The sequence below is a fragment of the Myotis brandtii genome, unplaced genomic scaffold, assembly GCF_000412655.1.
Source record: "Myotis brandtii unplaced genomic scaffold, ASM41265v1 scaffold187, whole genome shotgun sequence".
NCBI classification, from domain to species: domain Eukaryota; kingdom Metazoa; phylum Chordata; class Mammalia; order Chiroptera; family Vespertilionidae; genus Myotis; species Myotis brandtii.
The window spans coordinates 4,769,947-4,779,153 of NW_005356944.1; positions in this window are offsets into that span (position 1 = coordinate 4,769,947).

Below are 9,207 nucleotides of genomic sequence, written 5' to 3' on the forward strand. Positions count from 1 at the left end.
ACACACACACACACACACAACTAAAGAAAAAAAGTGCCAGGAAATATACTTTTATTTACCCCTTTCCTCTTCTTTTCCTTTCATTTTCAATCTTCTCTTTCCTCCCTTTCTTCCTTTCCCATAGAAGCAGGTCATGACCCCCTAAATTGATTTCATGACCCAGTAATGATCCATACTTTGAAACACACTGCCATAGGGTTGTGTGTCTATAAGTCTTTAAAATTTTATGTTTAAATTCACTTGTATTTTTCTGGGAGAAAAGAATTTCCTTAGTATTCAGGGGCCCAATGAAAACAGATTTCATAAACACTGATAGAGATATTCTATGTTCATTGAGAGGTAACATCGCCAGTTTCATGCACCCAAGCAAAGAAATTAGTGACAATTATTTTCAATGTGGGCCCATAGTGTCAGCTCTCTGACGTGTCCTGTATTGTTTGTTGTTAAATGAAGTTAATATTTGCAGACTCTCGGGGAGGGTGAAATGGATCCTTTAAATCTCTTGCACACATGGGAAGGTGAAAAGCTGGGTGAGGCACCATAAAAACAATTTACTTGGTGAAGGAAGTTTAATAAAACCTTCATTTAACATCAAATAAAATAACAGCCTAGAAAAAAATTTTTTTTCTTTTGGTTTATATCAAGTCCTTTGTTCAACAATTGCCCTTGGGGGTAGGAATGAAGAAAAAAGTGGTGAACAGAATAATATTCTTGCCTTCATGCGTCTTTCAGTCCAGAAAAGAAGAATGAGAAATGAGAATAGAGAGTCACCCAACCATTGCTCTATGTAGAATATATCATAAATGCATTGATGCCAAAATGTGTAGTAGGAAAACTTAAGTTCGTGGAAGGAGTGGGTTGGAAGATAACAGAAAAACATGACAAGATAGCCAAAATGACTTAGAGCTACACCTTTATTTATTTATTTTTACAAAACTATTAAGCGGTGGTTTTGAGTAACAGAGAATTCAAATGAAACTGCCATAAAAAAAGTTCCAGATTAAATACCCTCTGGTAATGTCTTTCCTGGTATCCCCATACATGCTTGGTTTGCTAAAGAACCAATAGGTCTGCTCTGTGCTCTAGAAGAGGGAGGCTCTATGTCAGTAGGCTACGGACCTGGCCTGCTGTCAGGGGGGTTGATGGTTTCTCCAAGTAGGAAGATTTATTATGACCTGTGTGTACCATTTCCTTGCGTGATCCTGGCAATTGGAGCAAAACTAACTCATTACTATACCAGTCAAAGACAGAAAAATGATCACTATGATCCTCTTTTACTTCTGGAACACAGTTACAGTTTTATTAGAATTTGTGTGTATGTGGAGAGGGGGTATCATTATGACCTGTGTGTGCCATTTCCTTGTGTGATCCTGGCAATTGGAGCAAAACTAACTCATTGCTATACCTGTCAAAGACAGAAAAATGATCACTATGATCTTCTTCTACTTCTGGAACACAGTTACAGTTTTATTAGAATTTGTGTGTATGTGGAGAGGGGGTATAAGAAAACACTACTTCCCTCAACACTGGCATGCAGAGAAGAGGGAAAAATAGAATCCAGAATGCCAGGACCTCAACACACTCGCTGTTCCCGTTTCTGTTAGTAGCTGAGTGTTGCTTTAATTTGCTGGGCTTGCTTTCAGAATGACTGGGAGGGGAGGGGGCTCCTGTGGGCTCCCACTTAGGCTTCACACGTGCACAGGCCATATGGCCACACGGATGTACATGTGCAGAGGAGGGGCGGCTGCCGCACCCATTGGCTTTCCAGTTGGTGTCTCTGCTTGCAAGTGATCTTTGATCCAAATCCTATGACCTCGCATGTCTCACAGACAGGTGGACGGAGGTGGGGGGGCTGGCGCACAAGCTCACCTTTGCTGATGCCGTGTCGTAATCTGGCAGAGAGCAAAGCCCCCCAGAGCCCTGAAATTCCAGGAGGCCTGAAATTCCGGGGGGCTCTCCATCCTGCCCGCTTCTTTCTTACGGCCCTCACCCCATGTTGCACTGAAGGGATTACCTCTTACTGAATCTTCACAAACCTAACTGAAAAGGATCAGGGTACTTTCCAGGAAGCAGTTACTTTGCTGCATTTTTTTCCTGATATTCATTCATTCATTCATTCATTCATTCATTCATGTTTGTAACTCTGGTTAATCTCTGCTTTCATATACCCAGGTGTCAGAGGAGGTCTTCTTGCCCCTTAAGCCCTACTTAAATGTCATGCACTGTCCTCAGGGGCTTATGTTCTTACTCTCACTCTGCCTTTGAGCTTCTGCTCCCACGAATGACCCAGTTTATCTAGGGACTCTCTATCCTTGTTCTTCACACACCCATCTAGATAATGTGGAGTTCAGTCCTTTTTCTTAATTTCTCCAAACAATCCAGCTGAACTCAGCATTCCCAAGTACACGGAAGACTTTATTTTTTTTGTTTTAAATTTTTTACATTACACCACCAGAACTTTAATCTTATTCCTAGAAGTTTGTAATTTTTGACCACCTTTACCTATTTTGCCACTCCCCACCCACACCAGCTAGAATGGCTATAAAAAAGATAAGAGATAAGTGTTTTGCCACTGGCGACCATCAATTTGTTCTCTGTTTCTATGAGTTTAGTTTTTTTTAAGATTCTACTTATTATTAAAATCATTCAGTTTTTGGTTTTCTCTGACTTATTTCACTTAGCGTGATGTCCTCAAGGTTCATTCATGTTGTTGAAAATGGCAAGATTTCCTTCTTTTTCATGGCTGAATAATATTCCACTGTACATATACACCACATCTTATCTGTTCACTCATTGATGGACACTTAGGTTGTTTCCATGTCTTGGCTATTGTGAATAATGCAACAGTAAACATGGGGTGTGCAGATATCTCTTTGAGAGAGTTATTTTGTTTCCTTTGGTTATTTGCCCAGAAGTAGAAATGCTGGATCATTTGTTAGTTCTATTTTTAACTTTTTGAGGCACATGAATACTGTTTTTCATAGTGACTATACCAATTTACATTCCCACCAACAGTGCACAAGGGTTCCCTTTTCTCCACATCCTCGCCAACACATCTCTTGTCTTTTGGATGATAGCCATTCTAGCTGGTGTGAAATCATATCTCATTGTGGTTTGGATTTGTATATCTTTGATGATTAGTGATGTCGAGCATCTTTCATGTACCTGTTGGCCATTTGCATGTCTTCTTTGGAAAAATGTCTATTCAGTTTCTCTTCCCCTTTTTAAAAAATGAATTGTGTGTGTGTGTGTGTGTGTGTGTGTGTGTGTGTGTGTGTGTTTTGCTATTGATTTGTATGCATTTATATATTTTGGATATTAGCCCTTTATCAGATATGTGATTTGCAAATATTTTCACCCTTTCTGTAGGTTGCCTTTTCATTTTGTTGCCGAGCAGAAGTTTTTAGCATGATGTAGTCCCACTGGTTTGTTTTTGCTTTTGTTGGCTTTGCTAAGAAGACATGAATGATGGTTGGGGAGTCCGAAGGATTTACACTGCAGCAAGGCAAATGGCTTTAAAAAGTTGATGCTGTGTCCTTGTTCTGAAAGTTCATCGGCCCGCTCTAAAAACCCTTGGTCTTTCTATCTTTTCTTTTCCTTTTTACCCTCAGTCCCCAAACTCTTCATCTGTTTTCAGTCAGAGCTGTTGCGCTTACTCTCAATGATCCCTGCCTATCGGGTCTCACCTTCTAAGCCCAAGAAGCTCATCGTTTCCCACCTTCCTAAACAAGACCGTTCTCTTCTTACTAGTAAGAGCTGTTAAGATAATAGAAATTTCCCTCAGTTAATGATGTACTATCTCCAGGAAAGAAAAACCACACAACCCAATGAATTCTACTCTTCTAAGTAAGGAACAGATATTTGTTTTATACAAAACAGAAAGATTTGAAAGTGTCTCTTGCAGCATGTTCTTCTCCAAAACACGGAATAACTGAGCAAGGAGGGATGTTATTTTAACCAATAACTGGTCTGGAGGGCAACGGGGAGGGGAGAACTAAATTCTGAGCTAGAAGTTTACCAACTGTTGGCCTTGGATTTGGGCTAATCACTTGCCTCTGTTTCCCCATCTGCAAAAATGGATTCAGTGGTTTCTAATGTCTTCCAAAGCTAAATGTCCATGTCCATTTTAGAGCTTCCTAAACCTTTGGGAAAGCTTTTACACACAGATACCTTGTGTAAGCAAGTTTTTTTCCCCTCATCTCTGCATTCCATCTCTACAAGTCTAAGATGTTACAGATTTTCTTCTGTGAACGAGTTGGTTGCTTCACCTCAGACGCTGCCCTAGAGATTAGGCAGGTGTCCTGTCCTTAAACTGGATTCTGAAAAAGGCCAAAAGCTGCTATTGTGGGAAACCTTTTTCTCCTTTAAAACAACCTAATAGTCAGAGGTTAGATAAAATGTGACTGATGATGGGGGTAGGGGAAGAGGGGTGGGCATTGAGGGGCTGGGTGGGATCATAGCATCTGTATTCATTTGTTTTTTCTTTTTTGGGGAGGAGCTTGTGACTCTCGGGAAGAATCTCAAAACGGTGCCTCCCTCACCGACACCAAATCGTGTGAACGCCAACACTAGTGAAACCCTAGACTTTTAAAGGCCCTGGTGTGCTAAAGTATTGGTTTGATGGCTTTGCAGAATCCCTTATCAGAGGTCAGGAAGGGGGTGGCTCATAATTTAATGTTCTCCGAAGGGCTGTTTGTAGGAAAGTAAGTTGGATGACATTTACGGTCCTGAAAGTTTCCATCGAGTTCTCGTTTTCCTTGCTGATTTTCCCGGAGATGAAAGGAGGTAGCATTGTTTCCAAGACAGTCCCCTCCTCCTTTGCACGTCACTGACATTTTTGTGAATCCACTAATTTCATTCAGGGTAGAGCTCTCATGTCACACACTTTGGATTGTGACTTTTCCCAGAATCAAGAAGGTGAAAGAAAATCAATAAAGATCAGTTGCTAAATCAAGGTCATTCTGCTTGCTTTTTCCTTTTTGTTCTCCTTATTTATTCTCCTTCTTTGGAAAACACCCCTTTTGAATGACTTCAGTTGATCATTATCATAATCCTCTTTCTCAATTTTAAATGAAAACCCCCAAAGCTAGCTTTTCCAGTGTGTTCTCACATCTTTTCTTTTTCTTCCCTGTACTTCTATTTCCATAGTGGTTTTCTGTAAGCCCCCAGGGCATTTTGGGATGAGATTGGGAAGAAAAACTCAATACAGGATAAAGTTACCTAACACCCATCTCAGAGTAGGAAAAAGGCTTAAAACAGCCAGGAAAAAACCCAAGGGAGTCTGGGTTAGAGGGGGCCACAAAGGCCATTTTGTCTTTTCTCGTGCGCCTCTGTCTGTTATTGCTGCCTTTCTGTCTTTTATTTCCCTTTGTCCGTGGCCCTCTGCTGTGTCTTTACTCTGCCTCCCCGATCCTTTTTCACAGAACTGTGGAATATTAGATTTGGAGTGTGGACCATGGGAATCACTAAGAACAACCCCCTCCTTTCTTGGAAAAGAAGAAGTAATGATGTACTATCTCCAGGAAAGAAAAACCACACAACCCAATGAATTCTACTCTTCTAAGTAAGGAACAGATATTTGTTTTATACAAAACAGAAAGATTTGAAAGTGTCTCTTGCAGCATGTTCTTCTCCAAAACACGGAATAACTGAGCAAGGAGGGATGTTATTTTAACCAATAACTGGTCTGGAGGGCAACGGGGAGGGGAGAACTAAATTCTGAGCTAGAAGTTTACCAACTGTTGGCCTTGGATTTGGGCTAATCACTTGCCTCTGTTTCCCCATCTGCAAAAATGGATTCAGTGGTTTCTAATGTCTTCCAAAGCTAAATGTCCATGTCCATTTTAGAGCTTCCTAAACCTTTAGGAAAGCCTTTACACACAGATACCTTGTGTAAGCAAGTTTTTTTCCCCCTCATCTCTGCATCCCATCTCTACAAGTCTAAGATGTTACAGATTTTCTTCTGTGAACGAGTTGGTTGCTTCACCTCAGACGCTGCCCTAGAGATTAGGCAGGTGTCCTGTCCTTAAACTGGATTCTGAAAAAGGCCAAAAGCTGCTATTGTGGGAAACCTTTTTCTCCTTTAAAACAACCTAATAGTCAGAGGTTAGATAAAATGTGACTGATGATGAGGGTAGGGGAAGAGGGGTGGGCATTGAGGGGCTGGGTGGGATCATAGCATCTGTATTCATTTGTTTTTTCTTTTTTGGGGAGGAGCTTGTGACTCTCGGGAAGAATCTCAAAACGGTGCCTCCCTCACCGACACCAAATCGTGTGAACGCCAACACTAGTGAAACCCTAGACTTTTAAAGGCCCTGGTGTGCTAAAGTATTGGTTTGATGGCTTTGCAGAATCCCTTATCAGAGGTCAGGAAGGGGGTGGCTCATAATTTAATGTTCTCCGAAGGGCTGTTTGTAGGAAAGTAAGTTGGATGACATTTACGGTCCTGAAAGTTTCCATCGAGTTCTCGTTTTCCTTGCTGATTTTCCCGGAGATGAAAGGAGGTAGCATTGTTTCCAAGACAGTCCCCTCCTCCTTTGCACGTCACTGACATTTTTGTGAATCCACTAATTTCATTCAGGGTAGAGCTCTCATGTCACACACTTTGGATTGTGACTTTTCCCAGAATCAAGAAGGTGAAAGAAAATCAATAAAGATCAGTTGCTAAATCAAGGTCATTCTGCTTGCTTTTTCCTTTTTGTTCTCCTTATTTATTCTCCTTCTTTGGAAAACACCCCTTTTGAATGACTTCAGTTGATCATTATCATAATCCTCTTTCTCAATTTTAAATGAAAACCCCCAAAGCTAGCTTTTCCAGTGTGTTCTCACATCTTTTCTTTTTCTTCCCTGTACTTCTATTTCCATAGTGGTTTTCTGTAAGCCCCCAGGGCATTTTGGGATGAGATTGGGAAGAAAAACTCAATACAGGATAAAGTTACCTAACACCCATCTCAGAGTAGGAAAAAGGCTTAAAACAGCCAGGAAAAAACCCAAGGGAGTCTGGGTTAGAGGGGGCCACAAAGGCCATTTTGTCTTTTCTCGTGCGCCTCTGTCTGTTATTGCTGCCTTTCTGTCTTTTATTTCCCTTTGTCCGTGGCCCTCTGCTGTGTCTTTACTCTGCCTCCCCGATCCTTTTTCACAGAACTGTGGAATATTAGATTTGGAGTGTGGACCATGGGAATCACTAAGAACAACCCCCTCCTTTCTTGGAAAAGAAGAAGTTGCCATTAAAGGAGGTGGTGGGTTGTAGCAGAGCAACTTCTCACAAGTTTGGAAATGCAAAGGAGTGGGCTCAGATCCTGGATTAGCCATGTACTAGCTGGGTGCGCTTGGGCAAGTCGTTCAGCTGCATTGCTGGTGTATACTGTATTTGTAAAGGGGGGCAGCAATACATTCCTCCCGGAGTTGTTTCGAGGGTTAAATGAGAGAATGAATTTCATGTTCCTAGGAACTCACCCCCCCAAAGAGTAATGATGATCACCAGCGAGTTAGAGGCAGTACCTGGATTAGTTCTGGTTGCAGGTCTCTTCCTGTAATGGACACTGTTAACCATCTTGATTCTGAAAGGAGGTGAGAGATAGAGATAGAGCAAGAGAGAGAGAGAGAAAGAGAGAGAGAGAAACATCAGTGTGAGAGAAACACATTGATTGGTTGCCTGGTTGACTCCTGCATGTGCCCCGACTGGGGCCAGGGATAGGACCTACAATCCAGGTATGTGCCCTTGACCCAGAATTGAACCTGAGACCCTTCTAACTACTGAGCAACACCGGCTAGGCTTTACTTGACAAAATTAAAAATTGTAAACTCTTGGTTCATTTCCTAACCTTATTTGCTTTGTTTTGTTTTGATTTTTACTTATACTTAATTTTCATTCTATTGATTTGTGAAATTCAAATGGCAGGGATCCAAGTGCAGGTAACTTTTTTCAATGACAAGGCAGAGTTTGTTATAGTTTTCCTTTTAAAGAGAAGGTCTTCTAGGCTTTTGAGGCGACATTCAGTGTATTCCCATCGGATTGAGTGTCACTGAGGATTATTGAGAACTCAAGGTGCAGACGTAGGTTTGATGGTTGTAATGCCCACAGGACATCCTCCTCCTCCAGAGTCTTTTCTTGTTGTTTGGGGGCGGGGAGGGCATAGAGGGTTCTTGGATTCCACCATGCCTTCTATTCTAGTCGCGCAGCATACGTCTTGTTCTGCCTAGTCTTTTCTGACCTTGAAGGTGAAACACCTTTTTCTTTACAATTGCAGGTCTGAAATGTGGCGTCACTCTCATTCCTGCTTTGTGGTGCTTCTAGTTATTTTAATGTTGAAAGGACAGAGTAGGAAACATCTTAAATGCAAAGCATTTAATTTCCATTAAAGTTAAAGGTTTCTAAGCCTGTGATGGAGCCAATAAAAATGATGATGTTTAAATCAGCTAATGTTCTATTTCTTACATGAATATTTTATATGAACTGCACAGAAAGAAAAGTCTATAATATTTATCCAACATTATGTCCAGTGGGTATTGGAAGCTTGTCTTCTTGGGTTATTATATGAATAACTCCTATTATTTATATCCATATTGTGAAAAGAATTACATGTATTGTTCCTGGAGCTTGTTTTGCAGACTAAGTAGACTGGCTAAATTTGCTAATATAGGCATTCCCTGAATTGCTAACATCCTTGCAGACTTGCTATAAATAAGACTGTGTGGGCTGGACTAGGCTAGGAAAGTAGCTAGGTTCTACCGTGGGGCAGGAAGTGGTGTTTCTGGGTGCGGCCTTGCTTTAGTATTGGTACTGAAGTATATAGTGTTGTGTAGTAAGCAGTGTCTTAACAGACCTCCACTTAACCAGCTGCTGCATTAATCAGTGTGGTCATTTGCTCTGTGACTGATGCACTGGCAGGCAGATCACCATGATTAGGAAGTTGATACCTTCTCCCACCAGGGGAGGATCAGGTGTACTTATTCCCAAATCTGTTGCTATCTGTCCAACTTGTTACTGTGATTTCTTAATTTATTGAAATACTGTTATGCAAATACTAAATATTCGTATAAACATCTATACATAGTAATCTGCCATGAAATAGTTGTTACTATTCTCTCCTTTTTACAATAAAAAAAAAATGCAGATACAGAGAGGTTAAATGACTTGCCCGACCTAGGAAGTGACAGTGATAGGATTTGAACCCTGGTAGTCTGATTCTAGTTATAGGCTTAACT